Raw genomic sequence first — 18,929 nt, forward strand, 5'->3', positions numbered from 1 at the left:
AAACCGTACTGAGTGCGATTTGTGTTGTCCTGACAAACTTAAATATAGATACTGTTTGTAGTATAAGCAAGGGCGTACCCAGGATCTGAACTAGGGGGGTGGGGGGCAGGTCATACTAGTCTCAGGAAACAAGGACTCGAGACAACATACAGCACTTCTTATTAAATAAAACAGTAAACTAGTGAAAAACTGCTTTCAATAAACATTTTAAATATAAGAATGCACTTGTTTAAAAATACAGTTATTTAATTCAGTAATAATCTTCTAGGATTTGCCGACAGTAACGTGCCTAAGACGAAAAAATTACTCCCGGATCTGCGCGAACGAGTTCGAATGTCTTCTAGGGGGGGGGGGGGGGGGGCACCCCCACCCCCTGCCCCTCGCTGGGTACGCCCATGAGTATAAGGTATTTTCAGAATAAACTAACGAGATGACTATTATGAACTGCAATGCAATCCGCAAATGTTCGGTGTCATTGTGTTCAGTCGTCTAAGATGAACTAAATTTGACAGAAATTTATTTCATGGAGTTTTTTTTTTCTGCGTTTGCGCTGCAACAAGTGTGAATTTGCGTTTAAGAACTATATATCAAACATTTGCGGTAACTACAAGGAATGCTCCTATGCGGAATAGCTGTTTAAAGCGTAATGTGTGAGTTGTAGGTAAGAGAAGTTTATTCATTTGTAAGCTAAATGCATATAATCTGTTAGACTCAATAAGAGACGCTTGAACACAACGTCATAGCGATGATTCACTGCATAAGCTACCATGGCGCTGAAAAGTGACTGACCGTCTGATAAAGACTAGCCGCCTCTCGCAGCCGTGTCGACCTCTGCCGAGTTTTACGTGGCAATGCACCCCACCCCGTCGCGCTCCATCCTTGCTCGCTACCTGCCTAAGGAGAACATTTGCAAAGGCGTCCCGTTAGTATCACTTCATTCAGTAAAACTACAAATCACATGTAGGTAGCGTGGCCGAGCGGTCTAAGGCGCTGGTTTTAGGCACCAGTCCGAAAGGGCGTGGGTTCGAATCCCACCGCTGCCAAACATTTTTAAATCCTACAAATGTGTTTGAGAGGGTAACAAAATCAAATCGACAGATACAATACCGGGAAAATACTAAAATGCTTGAACCACAATGGAATAAGAGAAATATTGAGGATATGTAATAAAATATATGACAGTGGTGAATGGCCTGAGGACTTTTTGACAACAGTAATGATTCCATTACCGAAAAAACAAGGAACCAAGAAATGCAGCGAGCACAGGACAATCAGCCTCATTTCACATGCAGCCAAAGTGATGTTAAGAATAATTAATAAAAGACTTGAAAAAGTAATAGAGGAGAATCTCGGCGAGGAGCAGTTTGGCTTTAGACGGAATACGGGCACCAGAGATGCAATAGGGCTCCTACGAATCGTGGGAGAAAGGTTTATTGAAAAAGGAAGAGACCTATATATGTGCTTCATCGATTTAGAAAAGGCATTTGACAATGTGGTTTGGGACAAGCTGGCGACTATTATGTGGGGAAAGAGAGTGGACTGGAAAACCACAAGACTTATAAACTCATTGTACCTTAATCAAAAAGTTTCAGTTAAAGTGAGAGGAGAAAGTACAAACTGGGTCAGACTAGGGAAAGGAGTAAGACAAGGATGCTGTTTATCACCTACTCTTTTCAACCTGTACTTGGAAAATATGATTGACCAATGCTCATTAGATGACAAAGGAGTAGAAATTGGAGGAAGAAGAGTAGGGTGCTTGAGATTTGCTGATGACATGGTCCTTCTAGCCACAGGGGAAAAAGAATTACAGGATTTGGTGGACACCATTGCAACTAACGGAAAAAAATATGGAATGAAAATTAACACAAATAAAACAAAAGTATTGGCAATAGGAGGAAATAAGGAAATAAAAATTGTGCTGAATGGAGAAACACTAGAACAGGTGCAAAATTTTAAGTATCTTGGAAGCAGGATAGACACCGACTGGAAGTGCACCACAGAAATTAAAACAAGGATAGCAATGGCAAAAGAGGCGTTTTATAAGAAAAGGAGAATCTTCTGCAGCGGTATGGACAGAGAACTCAGAAAGAGACTCATAAAATGTCTTGTATGGAGTGTTCTTCTATATGGCGCTGAGACATGGACTATGAGGAAGAAAGACAGAGAAAGACTGCAGGCTTTTGAGATCTGGACATGGCGAAGGATGGAAAGAATAAGTTGGATGGACAGAGTAAAAAATGAAGAGGTACTGAGAAGAGCGGGAGAGAAAAGACAGTTACAGATGTAATAAGCAGAAGAAAAAGAAATTGGATTGGGCATATATTAAGAAAGAATGACGGACTGATAAAAACAGTTTTAGAAGGTTATGTAGAAGGGAAAAGGAAGCGAGGAAGGAAGAGATTCCAGATACTGGATGACATGATGGACGGTACAACATACAGCAGCCTTAAGAAGGAAGCAATGGATCGCAGAAAATGGAGAGGCAAAGGACCTGCTAATATAGCAGATAACTGATGATGATGATGATAGCAAATGATGAAGTACGTGATCTTCAAACATAGTAAATTGGATTATCGATAAACTGCATCGTGCATCTCGATTTTATTCGCCTGATGCTAAATTAAAATTGTCCCGTCTGTGTTTCGACTGCGTGGCTTGCGGAACTACGCTGCAGTTGTGTGCAGCGAAGAGCTTGCTTATTGCTGAGTGTTGCTGGTGCTCAAGGAAAAGATTAATAGGACTGTAAAATGTCTTTCTAGAGTAAGGAAACACTGAAATTTAATTTTGAAAGGAACACCGAAACGCCTACTCTCCTCGCTATTCGGAAGTGACTGATTAATGATGTCAAGTTGGTGAGGAAGTGATAGGTATTCAAATTAACGCCTTTAATTGTGTATATGCTAAATGCATAAATAACAGCTTTTGAGAGTGCCTAGTCATGAACACTGATGGTGGCCTAATATTTAAGCAAAATGGTAGTTCCTCTTTAGTGTTAATAACACACGCTTTCGATCTGTCGGGCTCAGTAATTGACCACTCGGAGAGCCATTCGAAAAATTCAGCGAAGAGCTTAGCTTGTATGGAACAGTTTACCTTGTCAGAAAAGAAGTGTGGTCTGAAACCTTTGGCATGGCAAGTTGAAGGACAATCGAATACCCAAAATAGAATTTCGGAAACACATACCCTCTTACGTGACTAAATGCGCTCATAAGGTGTATGTTGAGCACGAAATCCAACCTCGCACATGCATCTGCAGTTCAACTGAACACCTGAGGGGGAACTGTGAGTGTAGACGCCCTGTTCATTTGCCAGTCGGAAACAATCATCCAGAAGTAACGACATACGCAATCGTTCTGTCAGGACATATCGACATCTCTGTGGGTGCATCGAGGGCTGGATGTGGGAGAAATGTGAATGGAGAAGTAACATAAACAATAGCCGAAGAGCAAGGGAACGGAATGGAGAGCGATAAAGCTGGTAGTAAATCAATGGACGAAGTTGATATCGATGTCACCACAAGACCACCACAATCTGCCTGTGAAAGTGGTAGAGGATGGCAACAAGCGTTAGTGAAAGCAAAGAACAATTGAAAAACAGTGAAAATAAATATTCTGAATACGGAGAAAACAAATGCGACGACGAACGTATGACCGATGAAGGCACCACGCTGGAAAAATCTGTGGAATGGACGCAATAACAAAACCTCTTCTTCACTGTAAAAGCACAAACCAACAACATAACCTTGCTCAAAACAGACATGAAAAATAGTGGAGAACCTAAGAAGAGGAATCCAAAACAACTACTATCTCGAATATCAAAAAACATAAAAGGGACAAGGTGGACAATGAAGTCCCATCAAAATGTATCTTTGTGTTGCATGTGAGAGAATTCCACGAGCTGCAAACCTAGACTGATGGGGAGTGAAACACTCTCCTGGGCAAATAACCCATCGAATTCACCGAATGAAGCCTAATTTCGACCGTGTAGTAGGGAGTACTGGTCATCGGTCGTAGAATGATGCATATTATGTGGAAACCCATGTAACAGAAAGAAACGCTAAACTTGATGAAACAAAACGCATGGGTTTCCAGGACCACCTAAAGAGGAAAAAATGGAAAATACTAAGAATTTCGAAACTGGGAACAAAATATGAATCATACGTATAGAGGGTTGTATAGAATTAAAAACAAGGAGAAATAATCATGGAATTTCAAAAATTCTGAAGAAATCTTATTTTAACTAATTTCTTAAAAGTGAGAGTATTACCTCCAATACATACATAAGTTCCCCGGGCCGCAAAAAGCATTTTTAGGCTAACAACCTAAAAACATACAAAGTGCTAATTGTGATTCATACTTATGCTAGAAGACTCATTTATCATATGAGGTTTCCGTTCGTCAACTGCTTTAATCAGTTGCCTAACTTTCTAAAAAAGAGGTGGAGATATAAACCTCAACTTGTCAAAAGGACGTTAATGTTATGTTTTATTTCCTTTCAAATTTTGTTTTAACGACAGTGAAAAACTTTTTAATTTGTTCACTACGTAAGGACAAAGTAAGTCTAACAACAAGAAGGAAAGAATTTTATCAGGGTAGGTTACATTTTACTTACTTCAGGAAGAAGTATCTGTTTTTACTGTTACTCCCATTTCTAAAGGTCCACGGGCAATGAAAGAAAAGTACTGACAGCTCAGACCGGATTTTTCTTTTAGGAAGATATTGCGGAGAAACTCGCCGAAGGAGGTGTAATTGGAGAGCGAATAATATTAATAACAATAATAATAAAATGATTCAGTTGGCAAGTTCCAGGCTATAAACAGAATGGTTTGCGTTTTTAAAGCCTACCACTATACAAAGAGGTGACAGAAGTCGTAAGAGAGCGATATACACGCATACAGGTGGCGGTAATATCGCCTACAAAAGGTATAACAGGGCAGTGCATTGGCGAAGCTGTGATTTGTAGTCATTGATTCATGTGAGAAGATTTCCAACGTGGTTGTGGCGGCATCACGAAAATTAACAGGCTTTGAACGTGGAATGGTAGTTGGGACTAGACAGATGGGACACTCGATTTCGGAAATCATTAGGGAATTCAATTTTCCGAGGCCCACAGTGTCAAGGCTATGCCGGGAATAGCAGATTTTAGGCATTACCTCTCAGCACAGACGACATAGTGGCCGATTGCCTTCAGTTAATGACAGAGTAGCGGTGTTTGCGTAGAGTTGTCAGTGCTAACATATCAGCAACACTGCATGACATATTCGCAAATATCAATCTGGGAATTACGACGAACATATCCGTTAGGAAAGTGCGGAAAATATCTGGTGTTAATGCACTATGACAGCAGACGACCGAGGCGAGTGCCTTTGCTGACAGCACGACATCGCCTGCAGCGCCTTTCCTGGGCTCGTGGCCATATCGGTTGCGTCCGAGACGACTGGAAAACCGTGGCCTGGTGGGGTGATACCTGATGGTAGGGTTAGAGTGATGCGCAGACCCCAGGAAGCCAGGGACCCAAGTTGTTAACATGGAGCCGGCCGCAGTGACAGAGCGGTTCTAGGCGCTTCAGTCTGGAACCGCGCGACCGCTACGGTCGCAGGTTCGAATCCTGCCTCGGGCATGGATGTGTGTGATGTCCTTAGGTTAGTTAGGTTTAAGTAGCTCTAAGTTCTAGGGGACTGATGACCTCAGATTTTAAGTCCCATAGTGCTCAGAGCCATTTGAACCATTTTGTTGACATGGAATGGACTGGGTCCTCTTGTACAACTGATCAGATCACTGACTGGAAATGGTTATGTTCGGCTACATGAAGATCATCTGCAGCCATTCATGGACATCATGTTCTCAAACAACGGTGGATGACAATGCGCCATGACACCGGACCACAATTGATCACGATTTTGTTTGAAGAACATTTTGGACAATTGGACTGAATGATTTGGCCAGCCAGATCGCCCGACATGCATCCCGTCGAACGTTTATGAGGCGTAATTGAGAGGTCACTTCATGAACAAAATCCTGCACCGGCAACACTTCCGTAATTATGGGCAGAGGCAGTATGGCTCAGTATTTCTGCACGGAACTTCCTGCGACGTGTTGAGTGCATGCCACGCGGTGCTGCGGCACCACGCTGCCAAAAGGAGGCCCCACACGAGAACAGGAGATATCCCAAGAATTTTGTCACCTCATTGTCAGTGTACTGCTGCAACTGATACAATAAGTGAATCACAATCAGATATTTACAAATGGGTTGCGCAGAAGACGATTGCTGATCGAAAATACGAGCAAGAATGTAATTTAAGACGTAAGTGAGACACTAAAAAATTTTTAAATAATGCTTTTATTGTCTGATATAAAACTGCCGATGCTCTGTATACCCCAGAAAAAAAAACATTAACAGCTAACTGCCATAGTATTATAATAGTTGTTTCCTTGCACTGATACATTTTCGCAGTCATCCGTCCGTATTGCCCCGGTGTTTTACTGATATGTACTAGATCCCATCGACGGGGCAAGGCAGTCAATGATATCGCTAAACATTTACTTGACGAGATCTCTGGACTCACATTCAGGAGGAGTGAATTAAGAAATCGAATCTAACAGGTGTCGATTTACAATGATTTAGATGACTCACATGACGTTTGGTCACCGCAGAACAGTAGAACTACACATTGTTTTCGGTGTGCTTATGGAAGAAAGTCATTTTCTAATTTGTGCCACAGCAGTAGTGGAAAAGCGCCTACCAAGTGCGCAAGCGCATCGTGTGTTTCTAAGTGAAAGACGTGTTCCAGCTGGGAGTTCCGACCACTGGAGGTAACAATTACCGTTTCTTAAATAAGGCCAAGGCTTCTACATCTACTTCTATACTCCGCATGCAACATTATGTTGTGTAGCGGAGAGTATTTTGTGTACCGGTGTCAACCCCTCTCTTTCCCCCCCCCCCCCCCCCCCTCTACTTTTGTTGTTCCTGTCACGAGGAAGAGTGACTGATGGACTGATGGTAATCTTCCGTGTAGGCTGGGATCTCTCTGATTTTATCTTAATGGTCTTTTTGCGAGGTATACGTTGAAGAATTTGGATGTCTCTTCTAGGAACGTACGCTCTAGGAAGTTAAACGGTAAACAATTCCGTCATGCACGATGCATCTCTTGTAGCGTCTGCCAATGGAACTGTGTGAGCATGTCAGTGACGCTTTCGCCCTTACTAAATGAACCTGTTTGGTAACGCGCGTTGGTCTTCTTTGGATCTTTTCTATTGCCTCTATCAATAGTATCTGCTGAGACTTCCTGACTGATGAACAATACTCAAGTAACGGTCGAACGAAGGTTTTGCAAGCTACCTCCTTCGTAGATAAACTACACTTCACGAATATTCTTCCAATAATTAGCTTCATGAGATTGTTCCACTTTAAATCGCTCTGTACTTATAATCTCAGATTTTTAATGGATACGACAGTTTCCAGTGATTTTTCGGTAATGGTATAATCATACAATAACGGGTCTTCTACCTATTTATACGCAAAAGGTTGCATTTGTTTATGTTGAGAATCTGCTGCCAGTTCTTGCTCCAAAAGTCAATCCTCTGCACTTCGCTACGAATTTCTTAGTGTTGCGACCTCTCTGTATGATCCATGAACAGTCCCTGGAGTTCCGGGGTTACCCACTAACTCATTAATAGACTACGTAGTAAGGTCTCGCTGTGTTAAAAATGACACGCGGCTTTACATTTGCTAAGAGCTCTACAGTCCGACTGGTAAGCTGGATAGATATTCCTTTGTTCATTAGCCGACAGTAAGGAACTGTATCGAAAGTTTTCCGGAACCAAAGACCACAGCATCAACTTGCTCGCCAGTATCTACTGTTTTCTCGGTCCCGTGGACGAACAAAGATAGAAGTTTCCGGAAAACTTAAAGACCAGTGTCTTTGAGAGACATGTTTGTTTTGTCTTGGTGCAGACTGTCGGCTTAAGTAGCAGGAGGCGGTTTATTCACTTGAGATGCACGTTATTCAGTCCAGTAGCTGAATCTCTGAATCTTCCTGAATGTAATTAGATAGTTGCAAGGCATCAATCATTGGTTTGGAGCTCTTCTTACTCGCATTCAAAGTAGAATGTTTGACAAACAATGATATAGAGTATGTTTGCAAGTACAGTTCTGACAACGAGGAAATCATAAAAATTGCAGATGACAAACTGTACTAAAAGACCAGCTGCTGTGCAGATGTCAGACTGCTACATGACCAACAGTTTTTTCTAAACAGAAGACTAGATGGAACCAATTTATGACTATGAAACTTCACTGACATATATATGGATGAAAAAAGAAGAAAACTGTGTTTGCTCAAGACAGAATCCTTTCAAAAAGAAAAAAACTCACTTTTTGAAGCAAAAACAGATACAAAAAGTGAGCACCTCAAGATGACTACTTGCTTAGTATTCAGGAAGTGGTGTTTCAAGTTTAGCAAGGAATACCTGCTAAAAAGTAGAAGTGTTGTCTATAAAAAATAGCTTTTGCATCCCACTATACCTTTTAGGACTAATGAGAAAATTTTGCCTGTTTTAGAGCGAAGTTATCGGTGTTAACCTACAGCTTTGATTGCTATTTCCTTCCTGCCATCAAAAGGTGGACCCATGTCTCATCCATAGAAACAAATCGGCGCACAAAATCAGCTGGTTTATTTTTAGAAAACTGTCCAAACATTACTGAGGTACACAAAGTTCCATGCAGATTAAAATAGTATGTGGACCGCATATCGAACCTGTGACCTTTACCTTTCGCGGGCAACAGTAAATATGCCGATTATTTGATGCTGTGGTCTTTGCTTCCGGAAAGGGTTCGATATAATTCCTTACTGTCGGCTAATGAACAACAGCTAACCAGCTTTCTAATTGGACTGCAAAGTTCCCAGCAAATATAAAGCCGCGTCTCATTTTTAATGGAGAGAGACCTTCCAACATAAAAGTAACTTTGAGCGAACCCCGAGGCAGTGTTGTAGCAGCAATCACAAAGCGTAGTCTATAAGTGACTTACTGGGTAACGTTGGAACTCCACGAGGCTGCCTGCAGTTTCCAACAGTACCTCATCTTCTACCTTTGCTGAGGTATTCTATTCCGCATTTTCCCTATTTTATGAGAGTCAAAACCATTTTTTATGAAAAAGATACTAATTATCTCCAAGATCGTGGTTTTCGTTAAAACCAAGTTTTGTGCGAACTCTTTAACACTTTCACGCGCAAGGATACTCCTGCAGGATGAAGTTTCCCGGTAAAAGGGCCAGTGTCTGGTAACTTTACGTTCTAGGGTGATCCTTCCAGAATTGCTACCAAAGACAAAGTTAGGTTGGTTATAAAAAGCACTGCCATTTAGGTTTATCGACTGTTTTCCTTGGGGAGCCGAGGTTTTAAATAGCACCGAAATAGCCTCCACCTTTGGACTACCACGGAGAAATTAAGATGCTGTTCCTTGATAGGTACGGTCAGCCTACGTACCACGTGGATCAACATTCTAGGCACCATACTGAAGCGGTGATCCTGAGTGCTAAGGCCTCAGAAGTATAGAAGAGGCTGCTAGTTTTCGACGAGCAAACCGTTGAAGCATACTGTTGCTTGCTATTCGAGACAACTCGATAAGTAAATGTTATGATGATACCTCAAAGTACGACCGCAACCGGTCTATGAAGTCATCCATGCTGCCGTTCAGTTAATGCTAAACTTCTGCTACCATCGTAGCACCCCTTGACAGAATCTCTCGCTCGCCTTCTTCATTTTCTCATGTAATACAATAATTAACTTATTGTTTGTGATTTTCTCTTGTTGAACGGTGAGTGATGGCGCTCTAGTAAACAGTAAAAGTTGAACGGTTCAAGCACGCTTTTCCGCTCATTTCAGTACTATTAAATTTAAGTTTCTATTATCTATAACTGACAGCTTTATTTAATACATCTGTTTATTTGAGTCTGTCTATAACCCTTATTTATGTAGCTATCCCCAGGTGCCCTTAATTTCTGTTAGTTGCTTGATAATAATCGCAGTGATTAAGCGAGAGGCCAAGGTTAATTACGCTTGCAAATACGAGAGGAAGCTGATGGCTGGGTCGCGGTCAGGATAGAAATATATGAAATAGGGTATCTTTCTAGTAAGAGCAGAAAGAACTATATGGAGAGCTATTACAAAGCAGGTCCGCTTTTACACAATTTGAGCGTTTACATTATGACATTGGGTTGGTTAAATTGAGGGGAGGGGATCATACAGCGAGGTCATCGATCTTATGACATTTACTAAATCCAGTACAGTTAGAGTAATAATATCAGGACATGAAGCGGAACATATTAGGAAACGTTTATTGTAGCTAGTCAGAAAACATTAGAAATAAACTACGTAGTGTGTCTTAGAGAATAATGGAACTGGTCTTTTCTAGGTGGTGGTGGTGGTTAGTGTTTAACGTCCCGCCGACAACGTGGTCATTAGAGACGGAGCGCAAGCTCGGGTTAGGGAAGGATTGGGAAGGAAATCGGCCGTGCCCTTTCAAAGGAACCATCCCGGCATTTGCCTGAAACGATTTAGGGAAATCACGGAAAACCTAAATCAGGATGGCCGGAGACGGGATTGAACCGTCGTCCTCCCGAATGCGAGTCCAGTGTGCTAACCACTGCGCCACCTCGCTCGGTCTTTTCTAGGAAAGCTTCTCTAAGAAGTGCATCGTTGATGTCTGAAAAACTTGACTTGTGGTTCTGAAGCCACGAACTTCAGCAGATTCCTGAGGTCGAAAGAAATTATCATAACACAAAAATTAAGTACTGCGATGTTAATAACATATTGCTAAGACAAGCATTTGCTTGTAATTTCGCCAATCGGCGAATGTTTCAGTTTTACAATGATACTAAGCAAAGACATGAGTGGAGCAGCCTTCAGCTGCAATATTATTAATTTTTGAAATGTACCAAAATTTCTGGCTTAAGTATTTTTTTATAATAAATGAAGATTTTTATAGAGTAAGACACTCTGACATTCTGGTTGTTATATTACTCGGATGCATCTGTATGTTCTGGTGCTAAGCAACGTATCAATATGGTAAATAAGCACCTACCTTCCTTCAAACAAACAGGTGACTGTATAAGAGCTAAATTTATTGATTACAAATGTAACGAACCACAATGTGAATGAAATTCCATAGGCCAAACAGCTGAGCACTATCAAAGAGCAGAACCTCACCACATGTTTTCTGCAAGACGAAAGTAACGACAACGAGACAACAGGTAAAACTTCAATTCATTTGCTGGTGAGTCTTCCCAGTTATATGGCAGTGCTCGATTGAACTTTTCCACTCCAAAGTTCCGTCTAGAGCTGTAAATTTGCCTTTTAATGTAGCAACTTCGCTGCAATCTTCAAAGCCAAAGGAGAGGACCACATAATCGTTTGAAAACTATGAAATAAATATTAATTGCGAATTACTTAAAACTACTGCACTGATTTTTCTACACTCCTGGAAATTGAAATAAGAACACCGTGAATTCATTGTCCCAGGAAGGGGAAACTTTATTGACACATTCCTGGGGTCAGATACATCACATGATCACACTGACAGAACCACAGGCACATAGACACAGGCAACAGAGCATGCACAATGTCGGCACTAGTACAGTGTATATCCACCTTTCGCAGCAATGCAGGCTGCTATTCTCCCATGGAGACGATCGTAGAGATGCTGGATGTAGTCCTGTGGAACGGCTTGCCATGCCATTTCCACCTGGCGCCTCAGTTGGACCAGCGTTCGTGCTGGACGTGCAGACCGCGTGAGACGACGCTTCATCCAGTCCCAAACATGCTCAATGGGGGACAGATCCGGAGATCTTGCTGGCCAGGGTAGTTGACTTACACCTTCTAGAGCACGTTGGGTGGCACGGGATACATGCGGACGTGCATTGTCCTGTTGGAACAGCAAGTTCCCTTGCCGGTCTAGGAATGGTAGAACGATGGGTTCGATGACGGTTTGGATGTACCGTGCACTATTCAGTGTCCCCTCGACGATCACCAGTGGTGTACGGCCAGTGTAGGAGATCGCTCCCCACACCATGATGCCGGGTGTTGGCCCTGTGTGCCTCGGTCGTATGCAGTCCTGATTGTGGCGCTCACCTGCACGGCGCCAAACACGCATACGACCATCATTGGCACCAAGGCAGAAGCGACTCTCATCGCTGAAGACGACACGTCTCCATTCGTCCCTCCATTCACGCCTGTCGCGACACCACTGGAGGCGGGCTGCACGATGTTGGGGCGTGAGCGGAAGACGGCCTAACGGTGTGCGGGACCGTAGCCCAGCTTCATGGAGACGGTTGCGAATGGTCCTCGCCGATACCCCAGGAGCAACAGTGTCCCTAATTTGCTGGGAAGTGGCGGTGCGGTCCCCTACGGCACTGCGTAGGATCCTACGGTCTTGGCGTGCATCCGTGCGTCGCTGCGGTCCGGTCCCAGGTCGACGGGCACGTGCACCTTCCGCCGACCACTGGCGACAACATCGATGTACTGTGGAGACCTCACGTGTTGAGCAATTCGGCGGTACGTCCACCCGGCCTCCCGCATGCCCACTATACGCCCTCGCTCAAAGTCCGTCAACTGCACATACAGTTCACGTCCACGCTGTCGCGGCATACTACCAGTGTTAAAGACTGCGATGGAGCTCCGTATGCCACGGCAAACTGGCTGACACTGACGGCGGCGGTGCACAAATGCTGCGCAGCTAGCGCCATTCGACGGCCAACACCGCGGTTCCTGGTGTGTCCGCTGTGCCGTGCGTGTGATCATTGCTTGTACAGCCCTCTCGCAGTGTCCGGAGCAAGTATGGTGGGTCTGACACACCGGTGTCAATGTGTTCTTTTTTCCATTTCCAGGAGTATATTTATTATTCACACGCAGCACAGAAGCACGCAAATTCAGCATGCACCAACGAAGTACTGACAGTTGAATGACAAAGCAGTTATTCGCATGCGGGCAGCCTAAATTATCGGAGTGGAAGGGATGCAAACTGTTGAGAGCAACATTTCAGAGTGCAGAGAGAATTATGCGTGGAATTAAAATATAGACAAAGTGGCTGACCAATCGAGACGTCGATACTCTGAAAGAAATATTTGACTTGAATTTACATGTCCTTGTGTATACAAACGATGCACTGTAAACTCGTTGCGTAATAGAAACTTAGAAATGTATGTTCTTACTAAGAAGATGTAAATTGTGTTACGTAGCAGGTATGGAGGACCCCCGGGACTGGACCATTTTAAATCAAATCCCAAAAAAAGGTCAAAATATATTCAGTAAATAAGAGACAATTTATAGCTCGAGACCCAATACGTATGCAAGATGTAAACATAGAGGTACATACATATGATCACACCATGCCAATTGTCATTGGGTGTGTTCATAATTTTTAGAATTTACATAAAATGTTGCATGAACCTTAAAAACTGTAGAATGATAACCATTTGTTTGCTAGACGGAAATATTCCACATGAAACGATTTTTGTTACCTGTGTCATCTACACAGGGGTGCTATAAGTACAGTTTAAAAATACGCACATGAGTGCACGGAAGAGCTCACTAGTGATTTATTAACGTTTAACTAAAGTATTATATTCTAGAAATTACTGTTTCAAAGGTTATACATAATTATTATGTAGTTTATTTCATGAATATGAAAATTCAACTACATGAACTAGAATAATGCCATGTGAATTTAAGGAACGAAAGAAAGGGCGTTGGAGTCGCTATAAGTAGCCATGTGCCCTGGCACATGCCACAGACCGATTGTAATTTGTTGAGCTGATACTTTATCAGAAACAATTGTTCACGAATTTGCTCATTTAATATCCAGACACAACAAAAAGGCAGGAAAGGAGACTGGTGTTTTACGTCTCTTCCACAGCTAAGATTATTAGACATAGACCTTTGCTCTGATTTCATACAACTGGAGGTGAACGAAGCAGCCCATCTGGATTGACGACCCGCGAACTGAAACCGTGTCTCTCGAATGCGAGTCGAGGGCACTACCCACTACACCGCCTCTCTCAGTCCTCGTGGAGATAATGATAAATAAGTATTCACTGAGTTTTCTTCATATTTGGCTGCTAATAGAATTTGTATTTGTGTAGGTTTGTAGACGAATCATACAATGAAGGCTTTCACGATCGGATGTTTCAGCTGCCGAGCTGGGTTGTATAGCCGGGTTGTATAGCCGTGGTCCATGGAACTCTTCTATCGCTGACTTTTCGTCCAAAGCTACGTTGGAAATCTTCGGAGGTGCTCCTGGTTGTGCTGAGTCTTGCCGACTGACGGGTCGGACGTCGAAGAACGGCCTAAATACCGTGGAAAGTGGGCTTGGTCTGGATTCCACGTAATAGCAGAGATAAACCTTGTCAAGGATAAAATATAACTATCGATCATAGTACGTCAAAGATAAAAACTTTTCATCGATTCTGTAGCGCCACTGGCCATATATCGCTGAGTTTCATAGCTGCTTCTTTTCTGTAAAAATTATCCCTATGTTAACATATTCCGATGGTTTCTCTATATAGCCGTGGACAATAGGTCGTCATAGTACACAAAACGTCAGTTTCCGAAAATTTCACTACGTGATCACCCGAGTGAAGAGCATGTTCCGCCACGGCTGACTTGTCTGTTTTCCCTAGTCGGTAAAGATTTTTATGCTCCTTCAACCGTGTATTCACACTTCTCTTTGTAGTTCCAATGTAGACCCTACCACATGTACACGGAATCTTGTATACACCACTTGCGGACACAAGGGAACGTTTATCGTTAATGAAGTGCTTGGCCTATTTTTTTAGTTGGTCTGAAAATCGGTCGAACGTTAGGTTTCCTTAAAATCTTGCCGATTTGATGCGTTACTTTTTTGATGAAGGGTAGAGAAGCCGTGTTCTTCCATCGCTGTGTCCTATCGTTGTCCTTAGGCCTCCTGTTACTCGATCGCAAATTTCTTTTTATTTCCTTACTAGAGTACCCATCCTTCTCAAAAGCTTGCTTTAGATGTTTTAACTCGGCGTCGAGGTATTGCGGCGCACAAATCCTTTTAGCTCTGTCCACTAGACTTTTAATTATACCTCTTTTCTGTTGTGGATGATGATTGGAATCCTTTTGCAAGTATCTGTCGGTACGTGTAACCTTCCGAAATACTTTATGTTTCAAGCTGCCATCAGTCTGTCTCATGACGAAGACATCCATGAAGGATATTGCATTGTCTTTCTCCATTTCCATGGTAAATTGGATTTTAGAATTTATACTATTTAAATAACAAAAGAATTCTTCTAAAGGTTTTTTGCCATGTGAGGAAACCACAAATGTATCATCCACGTATCGATACGATCGATATGGTTTCTTATTCGCTTTTTCCAGAGCTAATTGTTCGAATTTTTCCATATAAAAATTGGCGATAGTAGGACTCAATGGGTTACCCATGGCCACGCCATCAACCTGCTCATAAAACTCATCCTCCCACTGGGGTGATGGAAAATTGCCGAATTCCTATTTCGGCTGCGTGACGGAAGAAAACTGGTTAATGCAGTTGGCATATTTGGCGGATATTTACGGTACCCTCAACATTCTTAACTAAAACCTGCAGAGCAAGGACGTACATAAGCGCTTGTACAAGACAAAGTAGAATCAATGATGATGAAACTTCAACGATAGGCTCAAAAAGTGGAACAAGATTTCTTCGACGTATTTCCAGTCTTGCTTGCTTTCCTGGGAACAAACGAATTCAAAATTGAGAAAACAACAGCTACAACCACATAATTTCATCTCAAATGCTTGGTTCCAGCGTCAGGTAATTAAATATTATAATTTTTTCTAAATTTTATGTAAATGTTTTTGATAGGCCTAATCGGAAACACAAAACTTTCTTTAAACGGTAACTTCACCTAAAACAGTTAATTTTTCAGACACAATCATTTTTAAATCTATTGGCTTGGTGCATAAGTTCGTAGAATTTTTCCATAAGTTTAATAAACACAACACAGATACATAACAGAAGCCTTAGTCATCAATAATATATTCTCGTTCACTATCTATAACAGTCAACCAACGCTGGAGTAATTTTCGATTCCGTGACTGCAGAAATCACGTGGTTCTGAGACGAAGAACTAGTCTAGCCATGTTCGGAGACCATTTTCATCCGGAAAGGAACTTCCTTGAAGGATGTTCGATAAAGAGCGGAAAACGTGAAAATTTGAGGGAGCAATATCAGCTGAATAAGGTGGGTGCGGAATGCCTTCCCAACACAACTGCATTGTTTTTTTTTTGTCAGTCTAGCAGAATGTGGGCGGGCTGTATCGTGGAGTAGCATCACTCGACGTAGTCTTCCTGGTCGTTGTTCTTGGACTGGGTCTGCAGAATGTCTCAGTTGTTGACAGTAAATGTCTGTAGTGATGGTTATACCTCGGGGAAACAATTCATAGTACGCCACACTGGCGCTGTACCACCAGAAGCATAACACTATCTTTTGTGGATCCACATAGATCTTTGTACGGGGAGCTGTTGCTTTGTTTGGGCTCAGCCATTCCTTTCTTTACTTATGTTAGCATAAAGACACCATGGCTGTCTCCGCTGCCGTCACCCCTCTATTGTACTCAAATAGAAGAATACGAAAGAAATATTCCAATTTCTTCACTAGGCACTCCATTTTCTAGCGTCCACAGTTCCACTCACTATCTCCAAATGACAAAATGAAAACTCAAATAGCAACAGCGAATTACAAATAAAAAATGGCAATCGATAAATAAACCGATAGCAACCGGGATACCAACATGTAAAACAAAAACGCTACAAACTAATGCACCAACCTAATAATAATAACAAATTATTCTAGTAATTTGTCTTATGCTGTGGTTACAGTTTGTTCTTCATTTCAATGAAAGAGAAATCTACTAACTAGACTTGCTAGAGCAGTATCTAAGCCTTTTCATGTTTCTTTTAGGAGCTGCTTTCCTAAAACTGAGGATGCAATCCAATGGATCAAAAATTCTTTTGAAGAAGGTTACTTAAAATATTAAAAATGTCATTAAGTGAGGAAAACTTGCTCCAATTTTGATCCAGATATTCATTATCTCGTTAGGGACAAACAACATCAAAAACCCATCGAGTTCTTTTTAGCACACACACACTAAATTTTTTATAAAGAAAAAGTTTTTATTGTATTCACTTGACTGTCATAACTACGTGAAAACGCTGAATCTTGTGGTCAGTGCTAAAAAGAACTTTGGGTATATATATATATATATATATATACACCCAAACGAAAGCATTGGTACGTTGATAGAGACAATAACAAACACACACACAAATTTCAAGCTTTCGCAACCCAAGGTTGCTTCCATCAGGAAAGAGGGAAGGAGAGGGAAAGACGAAAGGATGTAGGTTTTAAGAGAAAGGGTAAGGAGTCATTCCAACATTCCAATCCCGGGAGCGGAAAGACTTACCTTGGGGGGGGGGGGGGGGGGGGGGGGAAGGGACAGGTATACACTCGCGCACACACACACACACACACATATCCATCCACAGATGTACAGACACTGCTTGATTTGATTACACTCCCACACACACACATATCCATCCGCACATATACAGACACTGCTTGTGTGTGTTTGTTATTGTCTCTATCAACGTACCAACGCTTTCGTTTGGTAAGTTACAGAATCTTTGTTTTTAGATATATTTTTCCCACGTGGAATGTTTCCCTATATATTCGTAACTTACCCGACAAAAGATAAAATTGTCTTCGTGGAATTTTGTTGTTTTGTACATAATTAAATACAGTTTAGGGCAAATCTCCATTTCGCATTTTTGTGCAAGTGGAAGTTTTCGCACTTTTCCATGTTTTCGGAAAAATGATCCCTATCACACGCATTAGTTCACGAATTTACTTCTGGGCTGAAAATCAGATATTCTTACGCTGCACACACACAATAACTTTTGCTAACTGTACACTTCACTGTTAAATGTTCGCTTGTAGTCGCGGTTATTTGATTTCGCCGTTCTTTCTCAATCAAAGAATCTGTTCTCTACTTGCAATGCGGCTACCTTTTCCCGATACTTTACTTTTTTGTTCCCAGAATGAGATTTACACTCTACAGCGGAGTGTGCGCTGGTATGAAACACCGTGGCACATAAAAGCTGTATGCCGGACCGAGACTCGAACTCGGGACCTTTGCCTTTTGCGGGCAAGTGCTCTACCGACTGAGCTACCCAAGCACGATTCACGACCCGTCCTCACAGCTTTACTTTTCTGTTAGTATTTAAAACAGATTCACCATGCTTCATGTTTACACTGCACACGAAAGTCGATTTCTGTACAGTAGACAACCAACTTCAAACACAAAGTACCGTTTGTGGAAATGATTAAACTCGAGTAGTAACGTCTACCGACATGGTCACTTGACTAGAATACAAATGAGGCGCCGAGATCCATAAGAGCCTAAAGCAGACTACCGTCTATCCCACATTTACTGTAAGTGAATATCAGAGAAACCTGTGATATAGCTTTTTGTTAATTTTCATGTATACATGTGGGCCTACATCACAAATAAACCTGACTCACCGAGCGAGGTGGCGCAGTGGTTAGACACTGGACTCGCATTCGGGAGGACGACGGTGCAATCCCGCGTCCGGCCATCCTGATTTAGATTTTCCGTGATTTCCCTAAATCATTCCAGGCAAATGCCGGGATGGTTCCTCTGAAAGGGCACGGCCGACTTCCTTCCCTAATCCGATGAGACCGATGACCACGCTGTCTGGTCTCCTTCCCCAAACAACCAACCAACCAACCTAAACCTGACTCACCAGAAGATCAAGATTTCAGAAGCATGAATAAATGCTGCAACATCACAATCGACAGTGTTGTTCCTTGTGCCGTTATAATTCTCAGCACCTCAAA

At 42.2% G+C, this 18,929-nt stretch overlaps 2 non-coding genes across 2 annotated transcripts; one reads left to right on the forward strand and one right to left on the reverse strand.

The window, feature by feature from the left end:
• The first annotated feature begins 963 nt into the window (after positions 1 to 963).
• Trnal-uag (transfer RNA leucine (anticodon UAG)) lies at positions 964 to 1,043 on the forward strand. Its single transcript has one exon. It is a non-coding gene; the product is annotated as a tRNA-Leu (tRNA).
• A 17,130-nt stretch (positions 1,044 to 18,173) lies between these two features.
• On the reverse strand, positions 18,174 to 18,248 carry Trnal-caa (transfer RNA leucine (anticodon CAA)). Its single transcript has one exon. It is a non-coding gene; the product is annotated as a tRNA-Leu (tRNA).
• Positions 18,249 to 18,929: the final 681 nt, after the last annotated feature.

This window comes from Schistocerca serialis, chromosome 6 (assembly GCF_023864345.2).
Source record: "Schistocerca serialis cubense isolate TAMUIC-IGC-003099 chromosome 6, iqSchSeri2.2, whole genome shotgun sequence".
In the NCBI taxonomy this organism is placed as follows: Eukaryota; Metazoa; Arthropoda; class Insecta; order Orthoptera; family Acrididae; genus Schistocerca; species Schistocerca serialis.